Source organism: Ursus arctos, unplaced genomic scaffold (genome assembly GCF_023065955.2).
Source record: "Ursus arctos isolate Adak ecotype North America unplaced genomic scaffold, UrsArc2.0 scaffold_5, whole genome shotgun sequence".
Lineage (NCBI taxonomy): Eukaryota > Metazoa > Chordata > Mammalia > Carnivora > Ursidae > Ursus > Ursus arctos.
This window is the reverse complement of record NW_026623067.1, coordinates 70,647,213-70,661,058: the sequence shown is the minus strand read 5'-3', so window position 1 is coordinate 70,661,058 and position 13,846 is coordinate 70,647,213. Positions and strand designations below refer to the sequence as shown.

Here is a 13,846-nt window from a genome sequence, read left to right as displayed (position 1 = left end):
TTGTAAATACGGCTTTAAAAATACCTCGCCATATTTAGCCACTCCTAAATATGTATTTACACAAGTCTACACACTGTAAGTGTTTACCTGGGAGACAGGAAAGGTCTCTCTGGTAAATAATATGGGTTTTATAGCCTTTCATGAAGGAATTTTTTGTTTGCTATGTAGAAAAAATCAGCTCCTCTCAGTTATAATTTAATAAAATTTTTCTTTCCCTGCAAATTTACTGCATAGCACTTGAGGTAAAGCCCGGTAATGTTCAGAAAGAAAAAAAAAAAAAAAAGACAACACTGGTGTTATCTTTGGGTACAGAGTGGCTTTGATTCATTTTGCTAAAAACTACAGAGGGTAGAAAGCATGGATATGATTTCTGAAAACCAAACAAATAAAAATAACCTGTCAGATATATTTTAGAGCTAAGGCTATTGAGTAATTACCTATTTTTTCAGGTTAAAAAAGAAATCAGAATCTTTAGGAAGATCCAAATGATTAAAACTACTTTGCCCTGAATTTTCTAGATCATTGACTTAAGTTTATACTTTATATTACATGAGTGGGTATAAGTTAAACATTTTCAGCTGATAAGCAAAATTGTGTTAAATCCAACATATGAACAAATTCTTACAGAAAAGCAGCATTGCCCAGTACACCAGTCCAAGGACAGAAAATGTTCGGTGCACACTCTTAGCTGGCAAATACATGGCCTTGAGCAATTGAGTTGATCTGACTTACGTTTTTGAATTTGTAATTAGGTTGTGATCTACCTAGATCTAATGAATGATGGATCTGTACTGATATATTAAGTACTGAATATTAATAGAGAAAAAATTTGTTTTTAAATAAGACACATTTTCCTTTTTTTAATTGAAAGATACAATGTGAGGTAGAACATGATGCTTGGAATTAAAGAGATGCCCTGTTATTTCGTAGGTTCTCACAATTTATTCACCATCACCTTCCCCACCTTCACTCTCCCCTTAGAATCTTAAAGCTTTTGAAATCACCTAATATTAAGCAAGTGGTCCCTGACTTTCATGAACCACTTTAGGGACCCAGAAATGGACATGGCTTAATCTGGAGTCCTTTAAAGTTTTGGGGGAGGTTCTTTCTGAAGGGACCACTATCCTAATCAGCTCACTTCCTTCTAGAAGATAAATGTGCAGGATTTCCAGCAGCTTGTCTCTGGAACCACTGAAGATGTTCCTGTCATCAGTGGACTTAGAGACCTACAAGAGAACAAAAAGACAGAGGCCCCTTACATGAATTCTAAAGACACTTAATAAATTACAGCTTTACGGTTAAAGGACTCCTCTTCTCGTTCTTTGTTCTGTGTCTTTCAAGAATTTTCTCTTTCAGAATCTTTCTGTGCATGGGTGCTTGGACACTGAATATATGAGTTTGATTTATGTTGAGAATGTGGGAAATATGGGCACTTTTGGCAAGTCCAGATATTGAAACATTTCAGGCTTTTTTCAGGATAGAAACATATCAGTTTTTTTAATGGGCCCAATTATTTCACCCTCACATAAAATGCCTGTTGAAATTTGTCAATGCAAAACAAGTGCTTGTATGCCTTCCTATCCTATCTCATCTCTAAACACAGCTTTGAAGAGATCAGGTTTACACACACACACACACACACACACACACACACACAAGTAGGTGAGAAAATGTTTACATGTCAAATTCAGATGGCTTAAAGCAGTTTACTTTTAAGACTTTTTCTTCCATTTGTTCTTAAATTGCTGAAAGATGCGTGCTATCATGTAAGATTAAAACAATCCTTTAAAATGAAAATATGATTTGTTTTACGTTTAAATGTACTAGAAATTTAAATACAATGATATGCTTGATGAACATGGAACGGGGGTTTTACAAACTAGGTCATTAATTCAAATCTGATCCAGAGAGTGCTGAATATCCTATAGCTGTCTGTTAGGAGTATCTAAACTAAATATAATAAATAAATATCTGACTATATTTCATACAAAAATTATACTTATTCTACTAACTGAAATGGAACACAATATACTATTTGTGTGTTCAATTTATACTTTTGAAAGTCATTCTTTATCATCTTACATATTCACAAAAGAACAGAAAATTCATTGTGTGCCAATAATACCCACACATGTGCACTAAAAGACACAAAAATACATTGCCCACCTTCTGAGTATGAATCAGCAGGATACAATTCTCTCAGCTGCACCCTAGATCCTCACATACCTATGGACATGGCAGGTTAGAAGGATGACTCCTGTGCATAGCGAATCCATTCTGGCCGCAGTGAATTACATCCCAGGGGACTGCAAGAACTAACACAGGAGCAAAATTACTGACCCTTACACTGGAATCACAGCCGGTTAGAAAAAGCACTGCCTTCTGTCTCTTAGTATCTCTTAGACATTCGAAAAAATACAATTTCTATTCATTTACTTCTGACCAGTCACTCCACACCTTATCCCCATTAACACTCAGGCATAAGTTTAGAGAGTCAGAGTACTTGACAAAGACCTACTACGCTAAAAATTGCCTCTCCATCTTCTTGCCTCTTTTCCTGGAAGCAAACATGTGTACTTTGACTCTCTTCTTTAAGGGTTCTCTCCTGAAACTATGGCAAGACTTCAGAATTCTTGAGTTTGGATGGAGACTGAGGCCCACATCTCTTGGGATGAGGGGATAGTGTGAAGGAGGCTCAGTCAGAATTAAACTGCAACCCTTTGTGTGCCTGGCAAATGTAAAACTCCTAGAGGACAGTCCTACTCCAGTCTGGTTAAGTCAGTCCTGATGCGTGCTGCTTCGTTCGTAACGCTACCTTCTAAGACTGCACAGTACTCAGGGGAGAGAATACAGGGTCAAAAATGAAATGCAACATACCCTACAGAGTGCAGTTGAAAGTGCTGGGACTGCTTAGAAAAAAAAAATTGAGAGAATTTGGAATTCCCTTCAAATATCTTATTAAGGACTGTTATGCAGAAGATGGATTAGGCTTATTTTGTAGCTTATTCTGGCTGAATATAAAGAACTTCCTATGAGTTTGTGCTGTTCCAAGAAAGAATGGACTGCCTGCCTCAAGAGAACCTAGATAGTATCCAGCACAGGCTAGATGGCTTCCTGGGAGTTGGGCTGGATGACCTTTAAGCCTCTTCTCAATGCTGAAGTTGAATGAATCTATAAAACCAATCCAGTCAGGAGAGTTCCAAGGGGGCTCACAGCAGTTTCAGGATACTGTCACACAAAGTCATTGTAACTAGGCATATCCTCATTTTGGTTGCTTCTAAGCCCAGGATTTTTTTCAAGGAGGCTGAATTTCCTGCATTGAATGTGACTGTAAAAAGAACATGAATTCTCCCATTACAGAATCCTGGTTTAGAATCCTGGCCCTTCCATTCTAGCAATTGTGTGAGTTTGAGGAAGTCAACGAATCCAAGAATCTCAGTCACAAAATTTAGGATTACTATTCCCATCTCACAGAGTAGTTGTGAGCACATTAAATGATCTGTATACTACCTGGTGTTTGCAGTAGGTATTATCTGCTGTAGGCGCATACGTACATGGTGCGTAGTATCATGGCCTAAAAAGCCCACTTCAAGACCTCATGGTAGAGATGATCATACTGCAGAAAGTTCTGAATGCAGTGAGCTAGGGTGATGTGTGTCAAGTACCCGCTTCTAAAAAGGTTCCCTTTTCCATCCAGAATACACACATTTATGTTAATCTGTAAAGAAAAAAGATCCTACTGTGGAAATTGTGCTATAAACATATAAAATGTGGTAAATGAAATAATAATCACAGTGATGAACTTTATCAAAATTTACATGAGATGAATAATGCAAAGGCAGAGGAAATTATTCTCTACTAGCAGCAGAAATCCTCTACGTGGCTCCCTCTTAATTTCAAGATGCTTCTAGTAATGCAGTCTTTCTGATTATTGCAGCTCCTTTATCTTTTTAAAATCAAATCACCTAAGGATGGAAGCTTTGGTCACAAAGACAATGAGAACTGCCTGATTTCTTTTCTTTTTTTTTTTTTTTAAGATTTATTTATTTGAGACATAGAGAGAAAAGAGAGAGAGAACTAGTGGGGGGTGGGGCAGAGACAGAGGGAGAGAATCTCAAGCAGACTCCCCCCTGAGCCAGAGTCTGACGCACTCAATCCCATGATCCTGAGACCATAACCTGAACCAAAAGCAAGACTCAGATGCTTAACCAACTGAGCCACCCAGACACCCTGCCTGATTTCTTTTCTAAAGAGATTCTTTTCACTCTCATCAGGTGAATCAAATTCCCAAACTAAAAATTGTGATTTTCAACCAAAGAGGTGATTATTTTCATGTATAAATAGTTGGTGAGTTTGAAAGTGGAATCAAAGATCTCTGATCTAGTCAGTCTTTACAACATGCATGGGGTATTTTTGACATAAATTTATACTTTTACCATCCTTTGAAGAACACCTACAGCCACTTCTGGGTTTTTCAGTTTGAACAGGAACTTACACACAATTCACCCTGAAATTGTAGTATTAGCTACAGTTCCTACTGAAATGATTCTGTGTGCCCAAGAAGGGACGATTAGATTTGATGGAAACATTTACTCCTTTAGATTTGTAACCTTAAACACACAGCTAAGTTAGGCGACCTTTTCAATGGTTGAATTCCTTTAGGCAATCTGGTTACAATACATGACAATGTGACATCCAAAGATGCTTGGCTTTCTGGGGCGCCTGGGTGGCACAGCGGTTAAGCGTCTGCCTTTGGCTCAGGGCGTGATCCCAGCGTTATGGAATCGAGCCCCACATCAGGCTCCTCTGCTATGAGACTGCTTCTTCCTCTCCCACTCCCCCTGCTTGTGTTCCCTCTCTCACTGGCTGTCTCTATCTCTGTTGAATAAATAAATCTTTAAAAAAAAAAAAAAAAAACAAAGATGCTTGGCTTTCAACTTGCAAGAGAGGCTGGCGGTAGGGAGCTCATGTTCCAGGAACACAATTCTCTAGCCCCAGCATAAGTACTCTTGCTCATAGGAGAGGAGGCAAATTATCCAAAGGCGAAGGCTTTGGGACAGCCTCTGGCTTCCTGCCCTACCTTCATGTGGCAGTAATTTCCCTACACGAGAGGCAGAGGGCCTGTCCTTGACACACAGTGTCTGCCTTGCCTCCCACACACAAACCCACAAGAAAGTCTGACCCAGCGAGTATTAAGAAAAAAGCCCTGACCTGACCACACAGCAATTCTGGGGCATGAGCAGTAGCCACTGCCGTGCCCCTGGCAAGGGTTTCACTGCATCCAACTGAAAGTGGGCATAATAAAATTCCTTTGTCAGAGTCCCAATGGAGTGTTGGCAATTGAGTGCATATTGTCCCCTTGGTAGAAACGACTATGAACAGCATGAAATCTATGCTTTGGCAGCAAGAGAACTTGGTGCTAGCATTTTTCTAAACTGAAACAAGACAAATGAGTTGGCCTGATACTTACAAGTTATCTTACATGTTAAATCACCTCTAAAAATAAAAAAAAGAAAAAAGATTGAAAGAAAATTATAAATCTTATGAAAGGAAAAAGATGGTTAGAGAAGTTTTATGCTTGTAAAGAATGATTTTAAAGCATCTTGAGAAGCCTGAGTTGAGGAAACAAAGAATTGTGAGCACCTAAGTTGCTTTAGTCTGTTCAGAATTCAAGGATTGAGGGGCAGGGTATGAACAAACTCCCACAGTAACTCAGAGAGTACTTACTTGTAATTAGTCAAAAAGTTCTCATACACAGTAAGTTATTACAAAGTTCAGGAAATAGCAGGCACTGAACTTAGGCACTAAACAAACACAAATAGAAATAGATGCTGCCTCACAAAAATCAATTCACAGACATAAGGTATAAACCTTCTGGATAGCAAAGGATAAGCAGTAAAAACTAGAGAAATTTGATTACGGGCATTAAAAAGTGGAGTAAATATTCTAGGGAAATAGTCATATATCTTTTTCTTCCTCCAAAATTTCTCAATGTGCTACTAAGCCTTCATTTTCTTTCCCCTCTCTACTCTGATAGATGGCATTATTGATCAGAGACCCTGCCTCAGTTCCTACAAGGTCTGGATCATTGTTACTTCTCCATTTCCTAACTGGCTTCTGACTTACTGGCCCAAAGAAGATGGGCATAGCCCTAGAATAGGTTCAAGTTCTAAGCAACACAAACACAATGCTTCTTCCCAAAGGAATGTTTTGAGCTTTCTTTCATGGGAATAGTGTGTGTCTTAACCCAAATGAGGACAGAAGACCTCTTTGCTCATGGTCCCCACTACACTCAGAGAGCACAGATCCCGGGAACAGAAAGAAGAATAGGGGCAAAGCTTCCACACTCTATGTTCCTGATACAATGTGATAAAACAAACCACTTCATTATTTGTCATCTAATTCAATCTCAAACCAAATCTGATTTGAAAAGCACAATGGTTATCAGATCAAAAACCTGGAGATGCTTTACAAAATACGAGACAAAGATATAGACGTATGCATGAGCTACACATAGTGACATTTTAAAATAGAGCAAAAAATGTATAAATCCTTTCCCTAATACGCCCAAGATTTTAAAAGTAAAATGAAGAATCTGTCAATGAGTCTGAAACTGAACCACTCTAACCAGGCTCAATGTTTATAGATGACGAGGAGCCAAACCAATAATAATATTGTGGCATTGATTCTTTATGGTCTCAGTCACACCCACCTCATCACTTAATATATTTTTCCTTCTAATATGTGTTCAATCCTTTTTGACGGCTTGGCTCAGAGCTTAGATAATAGAGCCAAACCATATCCCTTTGGTCGGTCTCAAGCTTGGCTGGACTTCCGATGACTTCCACATACTAAGAGCCACTCTCACAAAAAGCCTCATATGATAAAGCCACCTGCCTAACAAGTAATAAGAATCAGCATTTCTTGATTAGTTGTACCAGCTAGTCACCATGTTTAGGGCTTTACACACACTACGTCATTTAATCCTTCCAAGAACCCACTGACCTCATTAGCTCCATTTTACAGATAGGGAATTGAGGCAGGGAAGTTAGGACTTTCTCAAGGTCACAGGGTAGCAAATGGCGGGAACTTAATTCTGTCAATTACGTTAAAATTGCCGCAGGTTCACACAGTGTCGTTTGGCTACACTTTGAGGCAGATTTCCTGACTCACTTTTGGAAATGTAGAAAGCTTCACATGGCTGTATCATGTGAAGATTGGCCAGCATTTCTGAGGTGTCTGACTGGGAAATAAGTTGCTCACCTTCAGATAGTACAGAGGTCTAACGTTCACAAACACGCAATCAATGACTAACTCTACCCTCTGCCACCGTCACCTCCACCAACAAGAGAACTGCTTCACAACCACACGAAAGATTATTTTTTATGACTTGCAGGGGTTTTTTTTTAATTTCTTTTAATGTAATGTAATGTAGTATGGTGTCTCCCTGTTTGCAGATACTGGGGGCAGGATTATAAAAAGTGTGAGCTACCTCAGGCCAAACCCGAAATAGCCCCGGTCCTTCCATCCCTGAACTTCAAAGCCAGCCCATTCTCCCTGCGCTGCTGTGGTGACTTCTGCAGTGGTCACGGGCGTGCAGCCTGGGTGGTCCCCCATATCCAAGCATTCCCTGCGCCAGGGAGCAACCACATGCCCTGGTTCTGGGGACGGAAAGGCAAGGGAGGAAAAGACAGAGCTGATAAATACACCCTGGCTTCCCCAAACTCTCCCTTGGAGAAAGTCAAATATATATGAGCCGAATGTGCTTACACAAGGCAAAGCTTTTCAACAGTACACCACCGCCCCACACGGTCTACGGTTTTTCCTTCCTGACTACCGCAAAGCAACATGGGAGGCCACATGGCACCTCGTGGGGTGTGGGAAGATCATGAAACTAGAAGTAAAGAGACCCAAGTTCTGATTCTGTCACTCACAAGCTCTGTCACTCATAAGCCCTAATTCTTAGTTCTCTATGCCCATCCATATTCTTCATTTTATGATTCTCTAGGTGTTGGGCATTGGAGCTTATTTGTTTATTTCCTGAATATAGGAAAAACATAAAGTATTTCTCCCAAATTTCCTCAGCCCCTGACTCTGTTAGAGGAAAGTACTAATTGACAGTATGCAAGTTCTAGTGTAAAGAGTATTCAATTAGAAATCAGCTTTTGCATCTTGGAGAGAGCAGACAGGAAGTCCCATGGAGGGCCTAGACTCACCTCAAGCACATCTCTTCTCAGGAGAGAGAACAGAAGATTGTCACCTGCAAAAGCAGGAACTTAGCAGTAACACTGTCCCCACTGAGCATTTGGAGAAACCTCTTTCTCCAGCTTGTGATGGGGCTTTAATGTGAGGGACATTATCCAGAAAGGCCTGGTAGAAACAGAGAACCACCAGCCTATGCAGCTCTGGGGGAAGTTTCTCTTCTTTATGAAACTCTTTTTTTTTTTTTTTAAGATTTTATTTATTTATTTGACAAAGATAGAGACAGCCAGCGAGAGAGGGAACACAAGCAGGGGGAATGGGAGAGGAAGAAGCAGGCTCATAGTGGAGGAGCCTGATGTGGGGCTCGATCCCGGAACACTGGGATCACGCCCTGAGTCGAAGGCAGACACTTAACCACTGTGCCACCCAGGCGCCCCTCTTTATGAAACTCTTAAAGGAACCAGCCCTAGCATTGGGAAGAATACCAAGGTTCCTTGAACTTAAAAAAAAAACAAAACAAAACAACAACAACAACAAAAACAGGTGTCTGGATGTTCAACAATCACGGGCTGCAAGGTGGGGAGGAAGAACTGGCTTTTCTTTGAAGCTAGAATCCATTTGGCATGTGTTCAGTAGATACAAGGAGCAGATCCCATGGTCACAGGTTGTTTTATCTAAATTTTTGGTCCCGGCTTCCTTTGTTGTGAGTTCCAAGCTGCTTTGCACCCTTCCATCCTTTACAACTATTGAGTCTCTTCTACAGATCTGTAAAAATAAACAGGCCATTTCCAGATTACCAGCCAGCGACACCACATCCTGTGTTAGAGGTAATGATAACTAAGAGTAAGGCAGGTAGTCCCCCAGACGCATCTGGGAAGCATCCTCTTCTCTGAACAGAAGCACACAGCATTCGATTCTAGCCAAAGCTTGTTTGGCCTTGTGGTCTGCTGAGTTGAAATGGTTATGCCATTTTTTGTGTGTGTGAATCTAAAGATTATGTTTTTCATCTGACATTTTTCCTTTTTTTAAATTTTGGTATAAAAAAGTAACCCCCGGGGGAAACTCCACTGGCTTAGGCCATGAATCCCAGGTGTATCCTAATTAGCTTTAAAACTTATTAAAAAAAAAAAAAAACTTCAAGTTGAAGACAGCTAAGGAACTAGCAGCCACAGTTTGGGCTAATTAACTCTTCTGGTAACATCTACTGACTGGAACTGTGGTCTCAAAGATTCTGTGATAAGGTAGCTACCCAGGATCTTATCTGCACTTTTAACTCCTTTTAAATTAATCAGCTTTATCATGATTAACAACCTGAAATTATTTTTAGCTCTAGTTCTTATTTATTCTTTCCCCCATTCCATTAATGTATTCTTCACTTTCTCCCAGCCAAACCCTCCAATCTCTACTTAATATATAGAAATTTCATGAGACCAGCACCTCTCTACTCCCAAACGTGCAGGAACATACACTGGGGGGTAAGTGTAAGGAGTAGTCTTTCTTCTGCATCCTGCATTTGGCATTCTCAGAAGTGTGGGCAGAATGAGGATGGGCAAAGACAGAAATATTGCCAGATTCCACTCAGAGAACTCTCATTCTGCTCCTTGGAATCTTAAGCTGCCCTCTCCATCTTCCCTAACTCCTCAAGGGAATGTGTTTTCACTTGGAGCAGTCTCTTGGTAGCTGATATGCAGTAAAAGGAAAACCGCACCTGCGGTTATATCACAGCCCAGGGAGGGACTAGCTATAGATCCGTTAATCTTATCCATCCTTCTGGGATGGCCTGTGACAGTTGGCAAATGGGCCTGGAAAGACTGCAATAATAATATAGTCCTACTGACCTCTCTCCTACCACCTTGTAAGGACAGGTGTCCCTTCAGGAAAACTTAGGTTTCATCCAGTTTACAGTTTACATAGCCTCAGAAGGCTACTCAGAAGACTTAGGCGAGAAATAAAAAATCTCTAATCTTCTATTAAGGAAAAGGAATATTGGCCCAGAAATCAAAAGAGCTAGCCTCTAATCCCTTCTCTGCCATTAACTTGTGACTTTGGAGAAAACAGTGTCTTCACGTGAACATTATTAAGCCAGAGGATTCTAAAGGCCCTTTCCATCTATAAAGATTCTATGAAAGAATGTACTCTCCCATTTGCTCCTTTGAAGACCAACTGCTATAACTGCTAACTCCTGTCCAGATATCAGACAGAGGAATCAGACTCAAGGAAACCCAGATTTACATTTCGTAGGACTCTAAGAGAATTTTCAAAGACAAACTTTTACCACTCTTTTCTGAAATCAGAGAGCTCTTGCATGCCAATGCCAGTTATAAGACCTACATGAAATAAAATATCATTTTTTCTGATGAATTGATCACCAGTCAGAAGGTTTAATTCAGATTCCCTGATGAAGCAATAAAGCAACTCTAAAAGTTGAACAAAAATAAATAAAGGGGGGCGCCTGGGTGGCTCAGTCATTAAGTGTCTGCCTTCAGCTCAGGGCATGATCCCAGAGTCCTGAGATCTAGCCCCGCATCAGGCTCCCTGTCTCTCTCTCTCTCTGTCAAATAAATAAATAAAATCTTAAAGAAAGAAAGAAAGAAAGAAAGAAAGAAAGAAAGAAAGAAAGAAAGAAAGAAAGAAAGAAAGGAAGAAAGAAAGATGACTACAACAATATAAACACCAAACGAACATTTTACTCCTTATTTTGTGCCAGACATTGAGCTAGGAATTTCTGCCTGTGCTATCTCAGCTTAGCATTATAAACAGGCTCAGTCCTCTCATTATGTTCAATTATCACCCCCCGACCCAGGACAGCCTGCTATATGCCGACCTCCAGCACAGAGATATTGTATAAGGCAAGACCTTTATACACAGGCACACCCAACCAGTCCACCCACCCTATGGGCTTCCAGAGACTTCATCTCAACACATCACTTCCTGGAAAGAGGAAAAGAGTTCCCTATTTGTCAAAAAGAAAAGAAGTCTCAGTGTTTGCCTTTTTCTGGTATACTTCCTTCTGGTCTCTGAGAGTATTTTATCTACACAAGGAGGGTCACTCTAATGTCCAGATCAATATCTGCAAAAGCTTTTAAGCTGTAATAACCATGATCTTCAGCACTCAACATATCCTGACAAGACCCCCTTCATGTCAAGTGAAGTGGGTAAACTCTTAGGAAGGGTTTTTTAGACTCACTCCTTGGCTACCAGTACTTTTAGCAGAAAAGTCCATAATCATTAAGCCAAATATGCAAGGGAATAGGCATTCCCAACAACATAGTTTTAATTTTCTTTAAATCCAACCAGCACAAACTTCATCACTACATTGTTGCTAACTAATGAGTTGAATTTTGGCAGCCCATTAATCTTAATTTTGTAAACATTGATTTTTTTTCCCCTAGGTTTTGAATGGAGCTAAAATTAGCATGGGTTTTTGTTTTGTTTGTTTGGGGGGTCTTTTTTTAGTATAACCTCCTTTTCAACTTCCTGCTACTGGATATTTTATTGCAACAAACAGCTCTATCCTTGACCAGGGTCTAAAAAGAAGTCAGAGGAGTTCTGGGAATAATGGTCCCACCTCTCATCTTGTTTCACACACTTCCCCTGTCCCTTCTGGGACATGGAGCCACCATTGACTTCTAAGGAAATTCACTTGAGGCTCAATTAAAACTATGGGGCACAGAGAAGAAGCAGCATGCCCTCACCTTTTCCTCCCCAGTAAGATCTGTTTCCAGGACCAATCCTATATAGGAGAACTTTTGAGGGTTTGTGGTATAAGACGCAACTAGAAGGTTCAGGCCAGCCCTCATTCATTTGACAACTGCTGGTTTATCTCAAGTTTCTTTCATAAATGCAAATGCCTAAAGATTAAAGTTCAAATGCCTAAAGATTAAAACTGAGAGGATCTCTCCTACCAAAGGGAATGCTCATGGCTTCCAATCTCTCCCCCAGCTCGATCTGGCTTCTTAGCCACTGCCATTCAGCAAACACAGTTTAGGGAACAGCAGTTTTATTAGTGTTGGAGATGTGTGGTATGAACTACATTCTTTCCAGCTAAGCTGAGAAGATCATTTCACATCACTCATTTTCTCATTATGCCCTCTCTTTGGCATGGTCTCACAACAGGCTACCCATCTTTCCTTTTTCCTTTTTTCCTCTGTGATAGCCTATTCTAGAAGGTTTTGAGCCCTTGCCCCTTATTTTCCTCAGAACAACCATACTGTAGCCTCCAAGATTCTCTCTTCCCTTCTCTACCATACACCTAGTCAGTTGCCATTACTTTATATTTCTACTAATAAAATACGAATCCAATCTCTGAGCATCATCTGATAACTTATGACAAACCAATCACATTTCTTCCTTTGAAGCATCCTGACATTTATCACTTTCCTTCAATATTTTATGCTACTCACTGAAATTCTAAAAGCAGTCATCTAATCAGTCTTGGGGGAGGGAGAGCATCTCCAGGCAGAAGGCTGTACTTGTGGTGATAAAGTACAAAGGTCCAACGGTTAGACAGCAGACAGCCAAGCAGAAATCTTCGTGCTGCTACGTACTGGCTGCATCTCCTTGGTCATGTTCCATAAGCTCAGAAACAGCGGCCCAGAGTCTGGATAGAAGAGAGCATGTTTAGCAGACAGGTTCTGAATTTGCTAAAGCAGAGCAGAAATATTTCAAACCTTCATCCACAGGAAGATAGAGTGGGATCAGCTTACATTGACTTCACTGGGTGTGAGCTTTTCACTCTGGATCTCTTGTTGTCGTCCAAGTGTGACAAAGAAGTTTCGTCAAACCTATCTCTTAGCAATTGACAGTGGTTCATTAGAACTCTGTGTTGAGAATTCTGAGGCCACTGGCTCTTAGAGAAACAAAGCATGATTGATTATTAATGTCTTCCATGAAGAAGGAGAAAAAGGTGGCTTACATGTTTATGTCTGCCCTCCAGGCAGTGTAAACAATGGAGGTCAAGGAGGGCAATTTCAGCCAAAGAGTGACATGATAAAAGACATGTTTTAGAAGATTAATCTGGCAACAGATTATAGGAAGGGTTGCTGACACAGAAGTAAAAAAAAACAAAAAAACAAAAAACAATTTGGAAGCTTTTGCCAAAATCAGGACAGCAACCATGCAAACAGAAAAGAAGGACTACATTTAAGAGATTTTAAGAACTAATCGATATACTTAGCATGACTTCCAAAGAGCCTTTAAACTGAGGGCGTTTTTTAATAGATTTCATTTTTTAGAGCAGTTTTGGGTTCTCAGCAATATGGAACAGAGGGTATAGAGATTTCCTATTCACCCCCGACCCCCACACTTGCACAGCCTCCCCCATTATCACCACCCCCCACCAGAGTGGCACATTTGATACAACTGATGAACCTACACTGACACATTATAATCACCCAAAGTCCATAGCTTACATGAGGGTTCACTCTTGGAGCTTTACATTCTATGGGTTTGGACAAATGTATAATGACTTATATCCACCATTATAGTATCATACAGAGTAGTTTCAATGTCCTATAACTCTTCTGTGCTCTTCCTATTCCCTTCCACCAGCCCTAGCAACCACTGATCTTTTTACTGCCTCCATAGTTTTACCTTTTCCAGAATGTCACAGAGTTAGTCATAGTATATAGCTTTTCAGAATGCC

The 13,846-nt window shown here is 40.3% G+C and overlaps 1 long non-coding RNA gene across 1 annotated transcript in view; it reads right to left on the bottom strand.

Moving 5' to 3' along the window:
* Window positions 1–828: 828 nt before the first annotated feature.
* Window positions 829–13,846, bottom strand: part of LOC113255120 (uncharacterized) — a 132,321-nt gene continuing 119,303 nt past the window's right edge. Inside the window, exons 15-18 of the long non-coding RNA XR_008957593.1 lie at window positions 12,909–13,051; window positions 12,606–12,802; window positions 2,167–3,718; window positions 829–1,226 (exon numbers count right to left, since the gene is read on the bottom strand). This is a non-coding gene — a long non-coding RNA (uncharacterized LOC113255120). The remainder of the gene's footprint in view (window positions 1,227–2,166; window positions 3,719–12,605; window positions 12,803–12,908; window positions 13,052–13,846) is intronic.